We start from the raw sequence: 21475 nt of genomic DNA, 5'->3' as shown, positions 1-21475 counted from the left end.
TGATGGTGGAAAAGAATGATAAGTAGACGTCATCACAATGTTCCTCATCAAACATATCAACATGCTACATGCTTTGCCAAAGCTAGACCCAAAATATCATCCACATTCAATATAATAGTCGTACCATAATATAAACTTTCAGATCAAGATCTTGACTTCTAGGTTAAATCAGACCTAAGAATAGCACTAAATAATATTAGCAATACATCTTCCAGAAAGCCAAGTCATCCAAGAATTTTGGGAAACCTCGACTCAGTCTGACATTCAGTGGATTTTATATTTTAGATTATGATGGATACTTTATTTTGATGCATTTTAAGACTTAGAACTTATATGATTTCAAGATTTGGATAACATTGCTATGATTTGATGATTCACTTACATGCTTTATGAGATAGAACACTACATGATTGTTAGATAGGATGATATTGCAATGATAGATGTCGTTATTGAATTTGCAGGACTTTACTCTGAATATAGAACTATGATGTATGTTTAATTTATGTGAATTGGGATGAAAATTGCTTATGTGAAATTGTTTCATAAAAGATGTATTCAATCTGTGCAGATGAAAATTGTATGCAAGTAATGATGTGTATTGTTATATTATTGAATTATATTATATATGGATATTTGGAAGTACTAATGTGTAAATTGAGATGCGCAGGAAATTTACCATGTGACCATGGAAAATTATGGAGAATCAAACCTAGACTTATGTACGTTCGTAAAGGCAGGGTTTGTCTATTTCGAGAGACAACACCCCGTTTGTGTTGTATTTTATTCATAACAATATATGCTGCATGAGTGTTAAGTGTTATTTAATTTTATTGTGTAAAAGCCTCAAGAGACAATTTCATGTTTTATTTTTGTAAAAGTGTTTTATTTGTGTCACTTGACACATGTGTATTTAAATTTAAATGTTTTATTTTGTCTCTTGGTGGGAAAGTGTTTAATTATAGTTTTCTTAATAAATTAATGTGTTGTCATAAATACTTTGGGAATATAATATTTGGAGTGGTCAACATATGTTTGACCCGAAAATAAACTTCAGAGGGGTTTAAAATGGGTTAAATGAACACCTAGGGGTAGTTTAATAGGGTTTCCTAAAGCCCATAAGGTATACCTAGGGGTTAGGGGTAATTTTAAGCAAGTTTCTACTTTATAATGATCTTTTTAACGCTTTAAAAATTGGTTTTTTTGAGTTGAGCGAAAATTGAAAATTGAAGTTAAATCAAATCAAGATTTTTCCTTGTGGAAGGAGAGTCTTTTTGCATTTTGCTTTCTTTCTTCTTTTTGTTTTTTTTAGAATCCTGTGAGAACTCAGAGAGTGAGCTTCTTAAGGAAGATTTTTGGGAATAGCAGGGTAATCACCCACTCTCCATTTTTGGAGACAGAAGAAAATTTGGAAAGAAAATAATGTTATGGAATAGAGAAATTGAATAAGGGTAGAAGGAAAAAGATTTGTGGATTGGGCAGCTCTCCATCAGATATCATAATAACCTCAGATTAAGGTTGGTTTCAATTATTATTTGTAATGTCTTCTTCTTGTTTATGTATGGAAGTTGTTTGTATAAGAAATCTGTGTTCTTGAAAGTTTATGTTTGAAAAACTCTTGGTATTTTTGCTTTATGAAAATGTTGTGTTTTGGGAGTTTTCTCAAGATCTCTTACTCTTGGGAGAGAAGAAGATCTTGAGGGTGGCAGCAATGATAGCCCTTGAGTGAGAGACTCTCTTTTGAGAGCGATCACAAGGGATCTTTGTGTGACCCTTGCTGCATGGCCTATTTGTGCAATGGGGGTCATAAGGAGGGATATAAGGCTAGAATGCCTTTGGGGGGCATAAGGAATAAGGGGTTGAGATTCTTGATATTTTTATTGTGCCATGAGGTGGCTTCTTGTTTATTTCATACTTGCAGTTCTCCTCAGGGTATTGGTCCACTACCACCCTTTGAAAATGTTCATCACTAGAGTGTGGTGATGTGAAAGCCAAGTTGGGAATGTGTCTGAAAAGAATCTGTATGCAATGCTTTCTATGTGTTTGCCTGTTTGTTACCCGTCTAGGAATTGGTTCTCCAAGCTCGGGGGTGGCTACCAGTTAGCCTAGGTTTTGAGGTGAGCACTCCGTGGTCATATTTGTGTTTTCTATTATGCAGGAAAATCAGAGGAAAGAGAATAGGAACCATGAAAAGACATTGAAGATTATTATGGAAGATACTTAAATTCAGTTGCAGATGTTTGTTTAAAGTTGTTATAGAAATATGTCTCATTCATAGTAAAGAGAAGCAAGTTGTAATTTGTGAAAGCAGACTTGAAGTTTTATTGTTGTGACTATTCAGAGAAACATCCTGTAAATTGGTAGAATATCTTAGAGTTGTTTTAAAAAAAAAAAAAAAAAAAAGCTTGTTTATTTCTACTTCCGGTTGATGGTAAAATTTAAAGCTATTTTGTGTTGCATGCAAAAGGTTCTTGTGTTTTGAAAAGAAATAAAGGAATAGATTTCAATTAAATTTTATCTGTATTTTTACTTGTGGCAAAATAGAAGTTTATTTATGCTAAAAGATTTTAAGTAATTTAATGGAAAAAGATGTTTTATGTAAATATTTTATTAGAAAAAAAAATAAAAAATCAATGAAATTCTTTTTATTCTAGAAAAGTATATTTAATCTTTTTAAAAAGTATTCTAAATTGTTTTTTTTTAGTTATCATTGATTTAAAAGACTTATTTTATATATATATATTTATATTTCTGATTAAACTTAATGTTTCTCCCTTTATTATAATAGTTTTAAAAAAAATTCGCATGTAAATCTCTTTTTTTTTTTAAATATATATATTCATATTGAAATAATTTTCACCATTTTTAACTGTGGATATAAATTTATATAAATCTAAATATATATATATATATTTATATTTATATTTATATATATATATATTTATATATTATATATTTTTAGAAAAAAATAAATTAAAAAAAAAGGGGGGAGAATGTGTTAGGGTCCTCGTGGACTCCACTGTGTGTACGCAAAGTGGAGGGCCGTGCAGCGCCCACTGTGTGCACACATAGTGGAGCCGCTTTCGGCTCCCACTATGTGGGCAGACAGTGGACGACCACGGCCGCCACTGTGTGGCCACACAGTGGGGAGCCACTAGCGGCGCCCACTGTGTGGGCACACAGTGGTGCCGCGGCGCCCACTGTGCGCTCACACAGTGGCGCACGGCTCTCTCCCGCCTTCAATCTCCCGTGACCTGCACAAAAAAAGATTTCATGCCCGCCAAGGGTTTCGGCCCAGCAAGTTAATTCCCTGTACACAAAAAAATATATGGATTAAACCCTAGCCCGGATGGGGCTAGGGCAATTTGGTTTTAAAAATAAATATGTTAATTAGTTTAGATAATATATATGTGAGATATTAGAACCCTAATTAGGGTTGGGGGAAAAATGGATTAAATTTAGGAGGTTAAAATGGTTTTAGATTTAGAATTAAAATATTTAACATATATGTAAAATATATATATATATATGTATCCATATATATTTATATGGGTATATATATATGTATATATATGAATTTTGATCATAATTTTGGGTAAGTATTTAAATTATAAATATATATATATATATATATGTATATACAAATATATATATATATATATATATATATTTATATAACCTTGATTTTTATTTGGAATTAATAATAAAGAGAAATTTATAAATGGTTGATTAGGCTACATAGACATATTGGAGATTAAATTATTTTTTTCCTCTCCTATTTCTTTAGCGTGATTGATTTAATAAACCTAATGACTAGGTATCTCATGGAGATAAAATTAAACCAGTTAGTTTTTTGCAAATAGTATTTAACAAACTATCGATGCTTGGTTCGTCTCAAAACTAGCTCGAATAAAATTATGGAAATTTCTTAAACGCTTGTCGTGTGAGTGAACTTGTTAATTAAATTAGTATGTCCTTTTTAAAAAAAAATTCGTTCCGTTTTTGCCCTAAATTTTGGGCATGACATTTTGGTATCAGAGCAAGCTTTCCACACTAGGAGCCTTACTCACTTACGTTTCGCCCTGGAATATTTTAAATTATTTTGTTAAATGAAATTTCGAGTTTAATTGAATTTAATTATAAAAGAAATTAATTAATTGTTTTGTCTTATTTTCCTCTTAGGATGCCTCTGTTGGCGCGACAAGCTGGCAAGCGCGGACGGGGTCCTAGACGAGTGCGCATAGCACGCGATGAGGTAGAGAGGGAGGCATCGGTTCTAGAGGAGAACCCAGGAGCACCTCCCGAACAGCCAAATGAACCTAACCGTGACATTTTAGCAGCCATTCAGAATCTTATTAGCATTGTTCAGGAAAGGATCCCAGCAGAGAACCCTCAGGTTAGGAGTCATGACTCTGGGAGTCATAGATCTGTTGATAGAGAATGAAGCAGGAGCCCAGCTTCGATTCCTGTAGAGAGTCGGGGTGGTAATGAGCCAGAGTTAGTGCATATGCCAGGACCACCTCCTGCGGTGGAACCAGTTTATTTTGAGAGAGGGCGTTGAGATCCAGGGGATCTCATCAGGGAGGTCATGCGCCTCCAACCACCATCCTTCGGAGGTTCTACAGATGGAGTAGAGGCCGAGGCATGGCTTCTGAGTCTTGAGAGGTGCTTTGCTTTGCGTTCATATGAGAGCAACTTGAAAGCACGTGTTGCAGTTCATCTTCTGAGAGGGACAGCCTCCACCTGGTGGAGATAGGAAGAGTACAAATGCGGATTAGTTCCTGATACACTCACTTGGGAGATATTCATAGAGAGGTTCCGTGAGAGGTACCTATCAGAGCACTTCAGGCAGCGTCGTATAAATGAATTTCATGATCTCCAACAAAAAGGCTTGTCAGTAACCCAATATGAGAGTAAATTCTTTGAGTTGTTGCCATATGTAGATTATCTAAAGGATGAGAAACTTCTTGTAAACCGCTTCATCCGGGGATTGAATGTCGGTATAGCTGGGCCTGTTAGGATGTCTGCCCCGGAGAGCCTTTGGGTTGCTGTAGAGAAGGCACTGATTGCAGAGGAAATTCAGGTTAGACCACAGGACAATAGGGATCAGTTTTAGAACTGAAATCCTGCACCTCAGACTTATGGATTCCAGAAACCACATTGGAAAGGGAACAACCGAAATTCTCAGGTGTTCTCCAAACCCCCTCCACCACAACAGACACCACAGAACCAGAGGCAGAAGCCTGCACTTTATCAGCAGGGCTCCAAGCCCAAGCACTGGAAGACTCAAGGACAGAAACGTGATCAGAGAGCACAGGGGCAGTACACATAGCCGGCGGGGACTCAGCAGTCCTCCAGGGGTGGGTACAGTGGATCCAGTAGGACAAGAAGTCAGGCATTCTCTAGGCCTCAGGGTGCCCAGTTCTAGGCACGGGGTGCTTTCTTTACTTGTGGAGCCATGGGGCATATGGCGACGAATTGCCCTCAGGGACAGGTAGTAGGGAGTCAGCGGATGGCCGCTTCAGAGCCAATAGTTGGTGATATGGGCAGGTCCCATAGAGTATTAGAAGTGGTTGACAACCGCCAGGCTGAGCATTAGGCCACGGTTGTCGAATCCATAGGTATAATCAAAGGTAACAATGTATCTATTTTGTTTGATTCAGGAGCTACTGACTCCTTTATATCTCCATCGGTTGTGGAGCATTGTGGGCTAGTGGCAACTAGGCAGGGTGTCAGTTGGGAAGTGGAATTAGCTTCAGGGGCTAGAGTGTCAGTGGAATCAAAGGTTAGGGCATGTCAGCTGTAGATTGGCAAGACCACCACTTCAGTAGACCTTAGAGTGACTCCACTTGGATCTTACGGAATCGTACTTGGCATGGATTGACTTTATGCCCACAGAGCCAAGATGGATTGCCGCTTGAAAAGGATCGAGTGTGAGGATGATCATGGTTCGCCCATAGTCATCACCGGGATTCAGAGGCCCATTTCTCTTCGTATGATCTCCGCAATGCAGCTTAAGCGGAGCATGCGGAAGGGATGTCAGCTTTTTGCTATCACTATCAGTGACAGAGAGGAAGAGGAGGAAAAAGAAACATCGCTCGATGACCATCCTATCCTTAAGGGATATTCAGATGTATTTCCTTCAGAACTACTGAGAATGCCTCCTCGCAGAGAGATTGATTTTCATATAGACCTAGTACCAGGAGCCGAGCCAGTTTCTAGAGCACCTTATAGAATGACCACAAATGAGCTTAATGAACTTAAAATTCAGCTTGAGGAACTTCTTGAGAAGGGTCATATCTATCCTAGCGTATCCCCGTGGGGTGCACCAGTCATCTTCGTTAAGAAGAAGGATGGATCTCTCCGATTGTGTATGGATTATCGGCAACTAAATAAAGTAACCATTAAGAACCGATATCCTTTGCCCAAGATTGATGATTTATTTGACTAGCTTCAGGGTACCAAAGTCTTTTCCAAAATAGATCTGAAGTCAGGATACCATCAGTTGAGAATAGTGGAAAGTGATAGCCATAAGACTGCATTTCGCACTAGATATGGTCACTATGAGTTTACCGTAGTCCCCTTTGGACTTACGAATGCCCCAGCAGTTTTTATGAGCCTCATGAATGGGCTGTTCTGTACCTTTCTGGACCATTTTGTTATTGTGTTCCTCGATGATATACTGATATATTCTTGGAATGAGAAGGAGCATGAGGAGCACCTGAAATAGGTATTGTAGTGTTTGCGGGATAACCAATTGTTTGGCAGCCTATCGAAGTGTGCTTTCTTTTGATCTGAGGTCAAGTACCTTGGACATGTTATTTCCGGTGATGGGACCTCAGTTGACCCATCAAAGATTAGGGCTATTATGGATTGGCCAGCGCCTACCAGTGCGATAGAGGTCAGGAGTTTCATGGGTTTAGCAGGGTATTACCGATGTTTTGTCGAGGGACTCTCTAGAGTCGCACACCCTATTACTTCTCTTCAGCGTAAAAGGAAGAAATTTGAGTGGATAGAGAAGTGCGAGAAGGCCTTTCAGGAACTCACGAAGGCACTTACTAGCGCTCCTATCCTTGTTGTACCAGATCCTTCAGCTGACTTCATGGTCTGTACAGATGCTTCCTTAGAGGGTTTAGGGGCAGTTCTTATGTAGGGTGGTAGGGCCATAGCTTTCAAGTCTAGGAAACTTAAGACTCATGAACTTAATTATCCCACTCACGACCTTGAGCTCGCAGCAGTAGTGCATGCACTTGTGAGGTGGAGACACTTCCTTTTAGGACATCACTTTGAGTTGCATTTAGATCATCAGAGTCTTTAGTACAACTTCACTCAGCCGAACCTTAATGCACGTTAGAGGAGATGGATGGAGTTCTTGTGCGAATATGATTTTGATGTTCACTACATCAAGGGAAAGGAAAATGTAGTTGCAGATGCCTTGAGTAGGAGACGTCATGAGGTTTACACCATATTTATGGGCACAGACTTGAGAGACCGTATACTTTGGCACTTGCCAGAGGATGGATGGTATGCAGAGGTTTGTCAGGTATTACATTCTCAGGTTACTCTAGAAGGGAAATATGTGGATTATTCTTTGGAGTCCGATGGACTATTACGCCACAGAGGGTGCATTTATATACCTTCCTCCGGAGGGTTGCGAGAGTTCATTTTCACGGAAGCTCATAGAGCCCCTTATGTAGTGCATCCCGGGGTTAAGAAGTTGCATGCTGACTTGAGGCAGTTGTATCATTGGCCAGGAATGCCGCAGCTCATTGCTAAGATAGTAGCTCGATGTCTCGAATGTCAGAGGGTAAACGCTGAGCACCGCCATCCAGGTGGGTTGCTTCAGTCTCATGCTATACCAGAGTGGAAATGGGATACTATATCCATGGATTTCATTATTGGTCTTTCTATGTCTTCTCATCACCATGATGCTATCTTGGTGACAGTTGACAAGTTGACCAAAGTAGCTCACTTTTCACCAGTTCGTACCACATTCACAGCTCCAGCAGTAGCACAAGTGTTCTTGTGAGACATTGTTAGACTTCATGGCGTACCCCGCAAGATTATTTCTGACAGAGATTCTCTTTTTACTTCTACCTTTTGGAAGTCATTACAGGCAGCTATGGGCACGAAGCTCAATTTCAGTACAGCCTATCACCCGGAGATAGATGGTCAGACAGAGAGGGTCAATCAGGTGTTAGAGGATATGCTTCGTATGTACATCATGGATCATCAGACCTGGTGGGAGGAGTATCTTCCCTTAGTGGAGTTTGCCTATAACAATGGGCATCACACTTCCTTGGGAATGCCACCCTACCAGGTAGTATACGGCAGGACTTGCAAGACATCGTTGAGTTGGGATTGCATAGAGGATAGAGTTGCTATTGGTCCTGAGTTAGTTTGGGATATGGAATAGCAGGTGGATTTGATTAGGCAGCGTCTCAGAGATGCTCAAGATAGACAAAAGAAGTATGCCGAAGCAAAGAGGATAGATCGTAGTTACTTGGTTGGAGACAGAGTTTTCTCAAGAGTGTGACTGCATAAGAGTCCAATCCATTACGGAAAGGGTTCTAAGCTCGCACCTCGCTTTGTAGGACCTTTTGAGATTCTGGAGAGGATAGGCCTAGTTGCCTACCGTTTAGCTTTGCTACCTAGACTGTCACGCATCCACGATGTGTTTCATGTTTCTGTTTTGAGAAAATATATCTATGATGAGTCTCACCTTTTAGATTGGGATGCCTTGCAGGTGGAGTCGGATGGGCAGCTAGCTTTGGAGCCCATTCGCATTTTGGCACGCCAGACATTGGCCCTTCGAGGTCAAGAGCTGGACCAGGTTAGGGTCCAGTGGGATTGTTATGATGAAGTTACGGCTTCATGGGAGGACGCAGCACGTATGAGATCAGAGTACCCTCACCTCTTTGATGAACTCCAAGAGGAAGTTCATGCCTAGAGGGGGAGGATGTGAGGCCTCACCTCGACTCAGTCTGACATTCAGTGGATTTTATATTTTAGATTATTATGGATACTTTATTTTGATGCATTTTGAGACTTAGAACTTATATGATTTTAGGATTTGGATAACATTGCTATGATTTGATGATTCACTTACATACTTTATGAGATAGAACACTACATGATTGTTAGATAGGATGATATTGCAATGATAGATGTCGTTATTGAATTTGCAGGACTTTACTCTGAATATAGAACTATGATGTATGTTTAGTTTATATGAATTGGGATGAAAATTGCTTATGTGAAATTGTTTGATAAAAGATATATTCAATCTGTGCAGATGAAAATTGTATGCAAGTAATGATGTGTATTGTTATATTATTGAATTATATTATATGTGGATATTTGGAAGTACTAATGTGTAAATTGAGATGCGCAGGAAATTTACCATGTGACCATGGAAAATTACGGAGAATCAAACCTAGACTTATGTACGTTCGTAAAGCCAGGGTTTGTCTATTTGGAGAGACAACACCCCGTTTGTGTTATATTTTATTCGTAACAGTATATGTTGCATGAGTGTTAAGTGTTATTTAATTTTATTGTGTAAAAGCGTTAAGAGACAATTTCATGTTTTATTTTTGTAAAAATGTTTTATTTGTGTCACTTGACACATGTGTATTTAAATTTAAATGTTTTATTTTGTCTCTTGGTGGGAAAGTGTTTAATTATAGTTTTCTTAATAAATTAATGTGTTGTCATAAATACTTTGGGAATAAAATATTTGGAGTGGTCAACTTATGTTTGACCCGAAAATAAACATCAGAGGGGTTTAAAATGGGTTAAATGAACACCTAGGGGTAGTTTAATAGGGTTTCCTAAAGCCCATAAGGTATACCTAGGGGTTAGGGGTAATTTTAGGCATGTTTTTACTTTATAATGATCTTTTTAACGCTTTAAAAATTGGTTTATTTGAGTTGAGCGAAAATTGAAAATTGAAGTTAAATCAAATCAAGATTTTTCCTTTTGGAAGGAGAGTCTTTTTGCATTTTGCTTTCTTTCTTCTTTTTGTTTTTTTTAGAATCCTGTGAGAACAGAGAGAGTGAGCTTCTTAAGGAAGATTTTGGGGAATAGCAGGGTAATCACCCACTCTCCATTTTTGGGGACAGAAGAAAATTTGGAAAGAAAATAATGTTATGGAATAGAGAAATTGAATAAGGGTAGAAGGAAAAAGATTTGTGGATTGGGCAGCTCTCCATCAGATATCATAATAACCTTTGGGCAGATTAAGGTTGGTTTCAATAATTATTTGTAATGTCTTTTTCTTGTTTATGTATGGAAGTTGTTTGTATAAGAAATCTGTGTTCTTGAAAGTTTATGTTTGAAAAACTCTTAGTATTTTTGCTTTATGAAAATGTTGTGTTTTGGGAGTTTTCTCAAGATCTCTTACTCTTGGGAGAGAAGAGGATCTTGAGGGTGGTAGCAGTGACAACCCTCGAGTGAGAGACTCTCTTTTGAGAGCAATCACAAGGGTTCTTTGTGTGACCCTTGCTGCATGGCTTGTTTGTGCAATGGGGATCATAAGGAGGGATATAAGGCTAGAATGCCTTTGGGGGGCATAAGGAATAAGGGGTTGAGATTCTTGATATTTTTATTGTTCCATGAGGTGGCTTCTTGTTTATTTCATACTTGCAGTTCTCCTCAGGGTATTGGTCCACTACCACCCTTTGAAAATGTTCATCACTAGAGTGTGGTGCTGTGAAAGCCATGTTGGGAATGTGTCTGAAAAGAATCTGTATGCAATGCTTTCTATGTGTTTGCCTGTTTGTTACTCGTCTAGGAATTGGTTCTCCGAGCTCAGGGGTGGCTACCAGTTAGCTTAGACTGGGAGGTGAGCACTCCGTGGTAATATTTGTGTTTTCTATTATGTAGGAAAATCAGAGGAAAGAGAACAGGAACCGTGAAAAGACACTGAAGATTATTATGGAAGATACTTAAATTCAGTTGCAGATGTTTGTTTAAAGTTGTTATAGAAATATGCCTCATTCATAGTAAAGAGAAGCAAGTTGTAATTTGTGAAAGTAGACTTGAAGTTTTATTGTTGTGACTATTCAGAGAAACATCCTGTAAATTGGTAGAATATCTTAGAGTTGTTTTAAAAAAAAAAAAAAAAAAAGCTTGTTTATTTCTACTTCCGGTTGATGGTAAAATTTAAAGTTATTTTGTGTTGCATGCAAAAGCTTCTTGTGTTTTGGAAAGAAATAAAGGAATAGATTTCAATTACTTTTTATCTGTATTTTTACTTGTGGCAAGATAGAAGTTTATTTATGCTAAAAGATTTTAAGTAATTTAATGGAAAAAGATGTTTTATGTAAATATTTTATTAGAAAAAAAAAAAAAAAAAATCAATGAAATTCGTTTTATTCCAGAAAAGTATATTGTATCTTTTTAAAAAGTATTCTAAATTATTTTTTTTAGTTATCATTGATTTAAAAGGCTTATTTTATATATATATTTCTGATTAAACTTAATGTTTCTCCCTTTATTATAATAGTTTTAAAAAAAAATTCGCATGTAAATCTCTTTTTTTTTTTTTAATATATATATTCATATTGAAATATTTTTCACCATTTTTAACTGTGGATATAAATCTATATAAATATAAATATATATATATATATATAAATTTATATTTATATATATATATATTTATATATTATATATTTTTTTTAAAAAATAAATTAAAAAAAAAGGGGGGGAGAATGTGTTAGGGTCCTCGCGGACTCCACTGTGTGTACGCATAGTGGAGGACCGCATGGCGCCCACTGTGTGCACACACAGTGGAGTCACTTTCGGCTCCCACTATGTGCGCACACAGTGGACGGCCACGGCCGCCACTGTGTGGCCACACAGTGGGGAGCCGCTAGTGGTGCCCACTATGTGGGCACACAGTGGTGCCGCGGCGCCCACTGTACGCTCACACAGTGGCGCACGGCTCTCTCCCGCCTTCAATCTCCCGTGACCTGCACAAAAAAAGATTTCATGGCCGCCAAGGGTTTCGGCCCAACAAGTTAATTCCCTGTAAAAAATAAAATATATGGATTAAACCCTAGCCCGGATGGGGCTAGGGCAATTTGGTTTTAAAAATAAATATGTTAATTAGTTTAGATAATATATATGTGAGAAATTAGAACCCTAATTAGGGTTGGGGGGAAAAATGGATTAAATTTAGGAGGTTAAAATGGTTTTTGAATTAGAATTAAAATATTTAACATATATGTAAAATATATATATATATATATATATGTATCCATATATATTTATATGGGTATATATATATGTATATATATGAATTTTGATCATAATTTTGGGTAAGTATTTAAATTATAAATATATATATATATATATGTGTATATACAAATATATATATATATATATATATATATATTTATATAACCTTGATTTTTATTTGGAATAAATAATAAAGAGAAATTCATAAATGGTTGATTAGGCTACATAGACATATTGGAGATTAAATTAATTTTTTCCTCTCCTATTTCTTTAGCGTGATTGATTTAATAAACCTAAAGACTAGGTATCTCGTGGAGATAAAATTAAACCAGTTAGTTTTCTGCAAATAGTATTTAACAAACTATCGATGTTTGGTTCGTCTCAGAAATAGCTGGAATTAAATTATGGAAATTTCTTAAACGCTTGTCGTGTGAGTGAACTTGTTAATTAAATTAGTATGTCCTTTTTTAAAAAAAATTCGTTCCATTTTTGCCCTAAATTTTGGGCATGATATTTGATGTGAGGCCTCACCTCGACTCAGTCTGACATTCAGTGGATTTTATATTTTAGATTATTATAGATACTTTATTTTGATGCATTTTGAGACTTAGAACTTATATGATTTCAAGATTTGGATAATATTTCTATGATTTGATGATTTACTTACATGCTTTATGAGATAGAACACTACATGATTATTAGATAGAATGATATTGTAATGATAGATGTCGTTATTGAATTTGCAGGACTTTACTCTGAATATAGAACTATGATGTATGTTTAGTTTATGTGAATTGGGATGAAAATTGCTTATGTGAAATTGTTTGATAAAAGATGTATTCAATCTGTGCAGATGAGAATTGTATGCAAGTAATGATGTGTATTGTTATATTATTGAATTATATTATATATGGATATTTGGAAGTACTAATGTGTAAATTGAGATGCGCAGGAAATTTACCATGTGACCATGGAAAATTACGGAGAATCAAACCTAGACTTATGTACGTTCGTAAAGCCAGGGTTTGTCTATTTGGAGAGACAACACCCCGTTTGTGTTGTATTTTATTCGTAACAGTATATGCTGCATGAGTGTTAAGTGTTATTTAATTTTATTGTGTAAAAGCCTCAAGAGATAATTTCATGTTTTATTTTTGTAAAAGTGTTTTATTTGTGTCACTTGACACGTGTGTATTTAAATTTAAATATTTTATTTTGTCTCTTGGTGGGAAAGTGTTTAATTATAGTTTTCTTAATAAATTAATGTGTTGTCATAAATACTTTGGGAATTTAATATTTGGAGTGGTCAACTTATGTTTGACCCAAAAATAAACTTCAGAGGGGTTTAAAATGGGTTAAATGAACACCTAGGGGTAGTTTAATAGGGTTTCCTAAAGCCCATAAGGTATACCTAGGGGTTAGGGGTAATTTTAGGCAAGTTTCTACTTTATAATGATCTTTTTAACGCTTTAAAAATTGGTTTTTTTGAGTTGAGCGAAAATTGAAAATTGGAAGTTAAATCTAATCAAGATTTTTCCTTCTGGAAGGAGAGTCTTTTTGCATTTTGCTTTCTTTCTTCTTTTTGTTTTTTTTAGAATCCTGTGAGAACTCAGAGAGTGAGCTTCTTAAGGAAGATTTTTGGGAATAGCAGGTAATCACCCACTCTCCATTTTTGGAGACAGAAGAAAATTTGGAAAAAAAATAATGTTATGGAATAGAGAAATTGAATAAGGGTAGAAGGAAAAAGATTTGTGGATTGGGCAGCTCTTCATCAGATATCATAATAACCTTTGGGCAGATTAAGGTTGGTTTCAATTATTATTTGTAATGTCTTCTTCTTGTTTATGTATGGAAGTTGTTTGTATAAGAAATCTGTGTTCTTGAAAGTTTATGTTTGAAAAACTCTTGGTATTTTTGCTTTATGAAAATGTTGTGTTTTGGGAGTTTTCTCAAGATCTTTTACTCTTGGGAGAGAAGAGGATCTTGAGGGTGGTAGCAGTGATAGCCCTCGAGTGAGAGACTCTCTTTTGAGAGCGATCACAAGGGATCTTTGTGTGACCCTTGCTGCATGGCCTGTTTGTGCAATGGGCGTCATAAGGAGGGATATAAGGCTAGAATGCCTTTGGGGGGCATAAGGAATAAGTGATTGAGATTCTTGATATTTTTATTGTGCCATGAGGTGGCTTCTTGTTTATTTCATACTTGCAGTTCTCCTCAGGGTATTGGTCCACTACCATCCTTTGAAAATGTTCATCACTAGAGTGTGGTGCTGTGAAAGCCAAGTTGGGAATGCGTCTAAAAAGAATCTGTATGCAATGCTTTCTATGTGTTTGCCTATTTGTTACCCGTCTAGGAATTGGTTCTCCGAGCTCGGGGGTGGCTACCAGTTAGCCTAGGCTGGGAGGTGAGCACTCCATGGTCATATTTGTGTTTTCTATTATGCAGGAAAATCAGAGGAAAGAGAATAGGAACCATGAAAAGACACTGAAAATTATTATGGAACATACTTAAATTCAGTTGCAGATGTTTGTTTAAAGTTGTTATAGAAATATACCTCATTCATAGTAAAGAGAAGCAAGTTGTAATTTGTGAAAGTAGACTTGAAGTTTTATTATTGTGACTATTCAGAGAAACATCCTGTAAATTGGTAGAATATCTTAAAGTTGTTTAAAAAAAAAAAAAAAAAAAGCTTGTTTATTTCTACTTTCGGTTGATGGTAAAATTTAAAGTAATTTTGTGTTGCATGCAAAAGCTTCTTGTGTTTTGGAAAGAAATAAAGGAATAGATTTCAATTAAATTTTATCTGTATTTTTACTTGTGGCAAAATAGAAGTTTATTTATGCTAAAGAATTTTAAGTAATTTAATGGAAAAAGATGTTTTATGTAAATATTTTATTAGAAAAAAATAAAAATAAAAATCAATGAAATTCTTTTTATTCCAAAAAAAGTATATTGTATCTTTTTAAAAAGTATTCTAAATTGTTTTTTTTAGTTATCATTGATTTAAAAGGCTTATTTTCTATATATATATATATATATATATATTTCTGATTAAACTTAATGTTTCTCCCTTTATTATAATAGTTTTAAAAAAAAAATTGCAAGTAAATCTCTTTTTTTAAAAAAAAATATATATTCATATTGAAATATTTTCACCATTTTTAACTGTGGATATAAATTTATATAAATATAAATATATATATATATATATATAAATTTATATTTATATATATATATATAAATTTATATTTATATATATATATATATAAATTTATATTTATATATATATATAAATTTATATTTATATATATATATATATATATTTATATATTAAATATATATATATTTAAAAAAAAAAATTAAAAAAAAAGGGGGGGAGAATGTGTTAGGGTCCTCGCGGACTCCATTGTGGGTACGCATAGTGGAGGGCCACGCGGTGCCCACTGTGTGCACACACAGTGGAGCCGCTTCCGGCTACCACTGTGTGGGCACACAGTGGTGTCGCGGCGCCCACTGTGCGCTCACAAAGTGGCGCACAGCTCTCTCCCACCTTCAATCTCCCGTGACCTGCACAAAAAAAAGATTTCATGGCCGCCAAGGGTTTCGGCCCAGCAATTTAATTCCCTGTAAAAAAAATATATATGGATTAAACCCTAGCCCGGATGGGGCTAGGGCAATTTGGTTTTAAAAATAAATATGTTAATTAGTTTAGATAATATATATGTGAGAAATTAGAACCCTAATTAGGATTGGGGGGAAAAATAGATTAAATTTAGGAGGTTAAAATGGTTTTTTGAATTAGAATTAAAATATTTAACATATATGTAAAATATATATATATATATGTATCCATATATATATATATGGGTATATATATATGTATATATATGAATTTTGATCATAATTTTGGGTAAGTATTTAAATTATAAATATATATATATGTATATACAAATATATATATATATATATTTATATAACCCTGATTTTTATTTGGAATAAATAATAAAGAGAAATTTATAAATGGTTGATTAGGCTACATAGACATATTGGAGGTTAAATTAAATTTTCCCACCTATTTCCTTTAGCTTGATTAATTTAATAAACCTAATGACTAGGTATCTCTTGGAGATAGAATTATACCAGTTAGTTTTTCCGCAATTAAAATTAAACAATTTTATCGATGCTTAGTTCGTTTCAGAATTAGCTCGAATTTAATAATGGAAATTTAATTAACGCTTGTCGCGAGAGTGAACTTGTTAATTAAATTAGTATGTTTTAAAAAAAAAAAATTGTTCCGTTTTTGCCCTAAATTTTGGGCATGACATTTTGGTATCAAAGCAAGGTTTCCACACTAGGAGCCTTACTCACTTACGGTTCGCCTTGGAATATTTTAAATTATTTTGTTAAATGGAACTTTGAGTTTAATTGAATTTAATTATAAAAGTAATTAATTAATTGTTTTGTCTTATTTTCGTCTTAGGATGCCTCCGTTGACGCGACAAGCTCGCAAGCACGGATGGGGTCCTAGACGAGTGCGCATAGCACGCGATGAGGTAGAGACGGAGGCATCGGTTCCAGAGGAGAACCCAGAAGCACCTCCCGAACAGCCAAATGAACCTAACCATGACATTTTAGCAGCCATTCAGAATCTTATTGGCATTGTTCAGGAAAGGATCCCAGCAAAGAACCCTCAGGTTAGGAGTCATGACTCTGGGAGTCATAGATCTATTGATAGAGAATGAAGCAGGAGCCCAGCTCTGAAATCTGTAGAGAGTCAGGGTGGTAATGAGCCAGAGTCAGTGCATATGCCAAGACCACCTCCTGCGGTGGAACCAGTTTATTTTGAGAGAGGACATCGAGATCCAGGGGATCTCATCAGGGAGGTCATGCGCCTCCAACCACCATCCTTCGGAGGTTCTACAAATAGAGTAGAGGCTGAGGCATGGCTTCTAAGCCTTGAGAGGTGCTTTGCGTTGCGTTCATATGAGAGCAACTTGAAATAACGTGTTGCAGTTCATCTTCTGAGAGGAACAGCCTCCACCTGGTGGAGACAGGAAGAGTACAAATGCGGATTAGTTCCTGATACACTCACTTGGGAGATATTCACAGAGAGGTTCCATGAGAGGTACCTATCAGAGCACTTCAGGCAGCATCGTATAGATGAATTTCATGATCTCCAACAAAAAGGCTTGTTAGTAACCTAGTATGAGAGTAAATTCTTTGAGTTGTTGCCATATGTAGATTATCTAAAGGATGAGAAACTTCTTGTAAACCGCTTCATCCGGGGATTGAATGCCAGTATAGCCGGACCTGTTAGGATGTCCGCCCCAGAGAGCCTTCGGGTTGCTATAGAGAAGGCACTGATTGTCGACAAAATTCAGGTTAGACCACAGGACAATAGGGATCGGTTTCAGAACCGACACCCCGCACCTCAGACTTATGGATTCCAGAAACCACATTGGAAAGGGAACAACCAAAATTCTCAGGGGTTCTCCAAACCCCCTCCACCACAACAGACACCACTAAACCAGAAACAGAAGCCTCCACAGTATCAGCAGGGCTCCAAGCCCAAGCAGTGGTAGACTCAGGAACAGAAACATGATCAGAGAGCACAGGGGCAGTACACACAGCCGGTAGGGACTCAACAGTTCTCCAGGGGTGGGTACAACGGATCCAGTAGGTCAGGAGGTCAGGATTTTTCTAGGCCTTAGGGTACCCAGTTCCAGGCACGGGGTGCTTGCTTTACATGTGGAGCCATGGGGCATATGGCGAGGGATTTCCCTCAGGGACAGGTAGCAGGGAGTCAGTGGATAGCCGCTTCAGAACCGATAGTTGGCGATATGGGTAGGTCCCATAGAGTATTCGCAGTGGTTGACAACCGCCAGGCTGATCATCAGGCCACGGTTATCAAATCTTCAGGTATAATCAGAGGTAACAATGTATCTATTTTGTTTGATTTAGGAGCTACTGACTCCTTTATATCTCCATCGGTTGTGGAGCGTTGCGGGCTAGTGGCAACTAGGCAGGGTGTCAGTTGGAAAGTGGAATTAGCTTCAGGGGCTAGAGTGTTAGTGGAATTAGAGGTTAGGGCATGTCAGCTACAGATTGGCAAGACCACCACTTTAGTAGACCTTAGAGTGACTCCACTTGGATCTTATGGAATCGTACTTGGCATGGATTGGCTTTATGCCCACAGAGCCAAGATGGATTGCCGCCTAAAAAGGATCGAGTGTTAGGATGATCATGGTTCACCCATAGTCATCACTGGGATTCAGAGGCCCATGTCTCTTCCTATGATCTCTGCAATGCAGCTTAAGCGGAGCATGCAGAAGGGATGTCAGCTTTTTGCTATCACTATCAGTGACAAAGAGGAAGAGGAGGAAAAAGAAACATCGCTCGATGACCATCCTATCCTTAAGGGATATTCAGATGTATTTCCTTCAGAACTACCGGGAATGCCTCCCCACAGAGAGATTGATTTTCATATAGACCTATTACCAGGAGCCGAGCCAGTTTCTAGAGCACCTTATAGAATGACCACAAATGAGCTTAATGAACTTAAAATTCAGCTTGAGGAACTTCTTGAGAAAGGTCATATCCATCCTAACGTATCCCCGTGGGGTGCACCAGTCATCTTCGTTAAGAAGAAGGATGGATCTCTCCGATTGTATATGGATTATCGGCAGCTAAATAAAGTAACCATCAAGAACCGATATCCTTTGCCAAGGATTGATGATTTATTTGACCAGCTTCAGGGTGCCAAAGTCTTTTCCAAAATAGATCTGAAGTCAGGATACCATCAGTTGAGAATAGTGGAAAGTGATATCCACAAGACCACATTTTGCACTAGATATGGTCACTATGAGTTTACCGTAGTCCCCTTCGGACTTACGAATGCCCCAGCAGTTTTAATGAGCCTCATGAATGGGGTGTTTCGTACCTTTCTGGACCATTTTGTTATTGTGTTCCTCGATGATATACTGATATATTCTCGGAATGAGAAGGAGCATGAGGAGCACCTGAAATAGGTATTGTAGTGTTTGCGGGATAACCAGTTGTTTGGCAGCCTATCAAAGTGTGCTTTCATCCGATTTGAGGTTAAGTACCTTGGACACATTATTTCTGCTGAAGGGATCTCAGTAGACCCATCAAAAATTAGGGCTATTATGGATTGGCCAGCACCTAACAGTGTGACAGAGGTCAGGAGTTTCATGGGTTTAGCAAGTTATTACCGACGTTTTGTTGAGGTTTTCTCCAGAGTCGCACACCCTATTACCTCTCTTCAGTGTAAAGGGAAGAAATTTGAGTGGACAGAGAAGTGCGAGAAGGCCTTTCAGGAACTCAAGAAGGCACTTACTAGCGCTCCTATCCTTGTTGTACCAGATCCTTTAGCTGACTTCATGGTCTGTACAGATGCTTCCCTAGAGGGTTTAGGGGCAGTTCTTATGCAAGATGGTAGGGCCATAGCTTTCAAGTCTAGGAAACTTAAGACTCATAAACTTAATTATCCCACTCAGGACTTTGAGCTCACAGCAGTAGTGCATACACTTGTGAGGTGGAGACACTTCCTTTTAGGACATCACTTCGAGTTGCATTCAGATCATCAGAGTCTTCAGTACATCTTCACTCAGCCGAACCTTAATGCACGTCAGAGGAGATGGATGGAGTTCTTGTGCGAATATGATTTTGACGTTCACTACATCAAAGGAAAGGAAAATGTAGTTGCAGATGCCTTGACTAGGAGACGTCACGAGGTTTACACCATATCCATGGGCACAGACTTGAGAGACCGTATACTTCAGCACTTGTCAGAGGATGGATGGTATGTAGAGGTTTGTCAGGTATTACGTTCTCAGGTTACTCTAGAAGGGAAATATGTGGATTATTCTTTGGAGTCCAATGGACTGTTACACCACAGAGGGCGCATTTATGTACCTTCCTCTGGAGGGTTGTGAGAGTTCATTATCTCGGAAGCTCATAGAGCTCCTTATGCAGCGCATCCCGGGGTTAAGAAGTTGCATGCTGACTTGAGGCAGTTGTATCATTGGCCAGGAATGCGGCAGCTCATTGTTGAGATAGTAGCTCGGTGTCTCGAGTGTCAGAGGGTAAAGGAAGAGCACCGCCATCCAAGTGGGTTGCTTCAGTCTCATGCTATACCAGAGTGGAAGTGGGATATTATATCCATGGATTTCATCATTGGTCTCCCTATGTCTTCTCATTGCCATGATGCTATCTTGGTGATAGTTGACATGTTGACCAAAGTAGCTCACTTTTCACCAGTTTGTACTATATTCACAGCTCCAGCAGTAGCACAGGTGTTCTTGCGACACATTGTTAGGCTTCATGGCGTACCCTGCAAGATTATTTCTGACAGGGATTCTCTTTTCACTTCTACCTTTTGGAAGTCATTACAGGCAGCTATGGGCACGAAGCTCAATTTCAGTACAGCCTATCACCTGGAGACAGATGGTCAGACAGAGAGGGTTAATCAGGTGTTAGAGGATATGCTTCATATGTACGTCATGGATCATTAGACCTTGTGGGAGGAGTATCTTCCCTTAGTGGAGTTTGCCTATAACAATGGGCATCACACTTCATTGGGAATGCCACCCTACAAGGCATTATACGACAGGCCTTGCAGGATGCCCTTGAGTTGGGATCGCATAGAGGATAGAGTTGCTATTGGTCCTGAGTTAGTTCGGGATATGGAACAGCAGGTGGATTTGATTAGGCAGTGTCTCAGACAGGCTCAAGATAGATAGAAGAAGTATGCCGATGCAAAGAGGATAGATCGTAGTTACTTGATTGGAGACAGAGTTTTCTTGAGAGTGCGACCGCATAAGAGTCCAATCTGTTATGGAAACGGTTCTAAGCTCGCACCTCGCTTTGTAGGACCTTTTGAGATTCTGGAGAGTATAGGCCTAGTTGCCTACCGTTTAGCTTTGCCACCTAGCCTGTCACACATCCACCATGTGTCTCATGTTTCAGTTTTGAGAAAATATATCTATGATGAGTCTCACCTTTTAGATTGGGATGCCTTGCAGGTGGAGTCGGACGGGCAGCTAGCTTTGGAGCCCATTCACATTTTGGCACGCCGGACATTGGCCCTTCGAGGTCGAGAGCTGGACCAGGTTAGGGTCCAGTGGGATTGTTATGATGAAGTTAAGGCTTCATGGGAGGATGCAGCACATATGAGATCAGAGTACCCTAACCTCTTTGATGAACTCCAGGA

This window comes from Cryptomeria japonica, chromosome 4 (assembly GCF_030272615.1).
Source record: "Cryptomeria japonica chromosome 4, Sugi_1.0, whole genome shotgun sequence".
Lineage (NCBI taxonomy): Eukaryota > Viridiplantae > Streptophyta > Pinopsida > Cupressales > Cupressaceae > Cryptomeria > Cryptomeria japonica.
Note: the sequence above shows the minus strand (reverse complement) of the source record.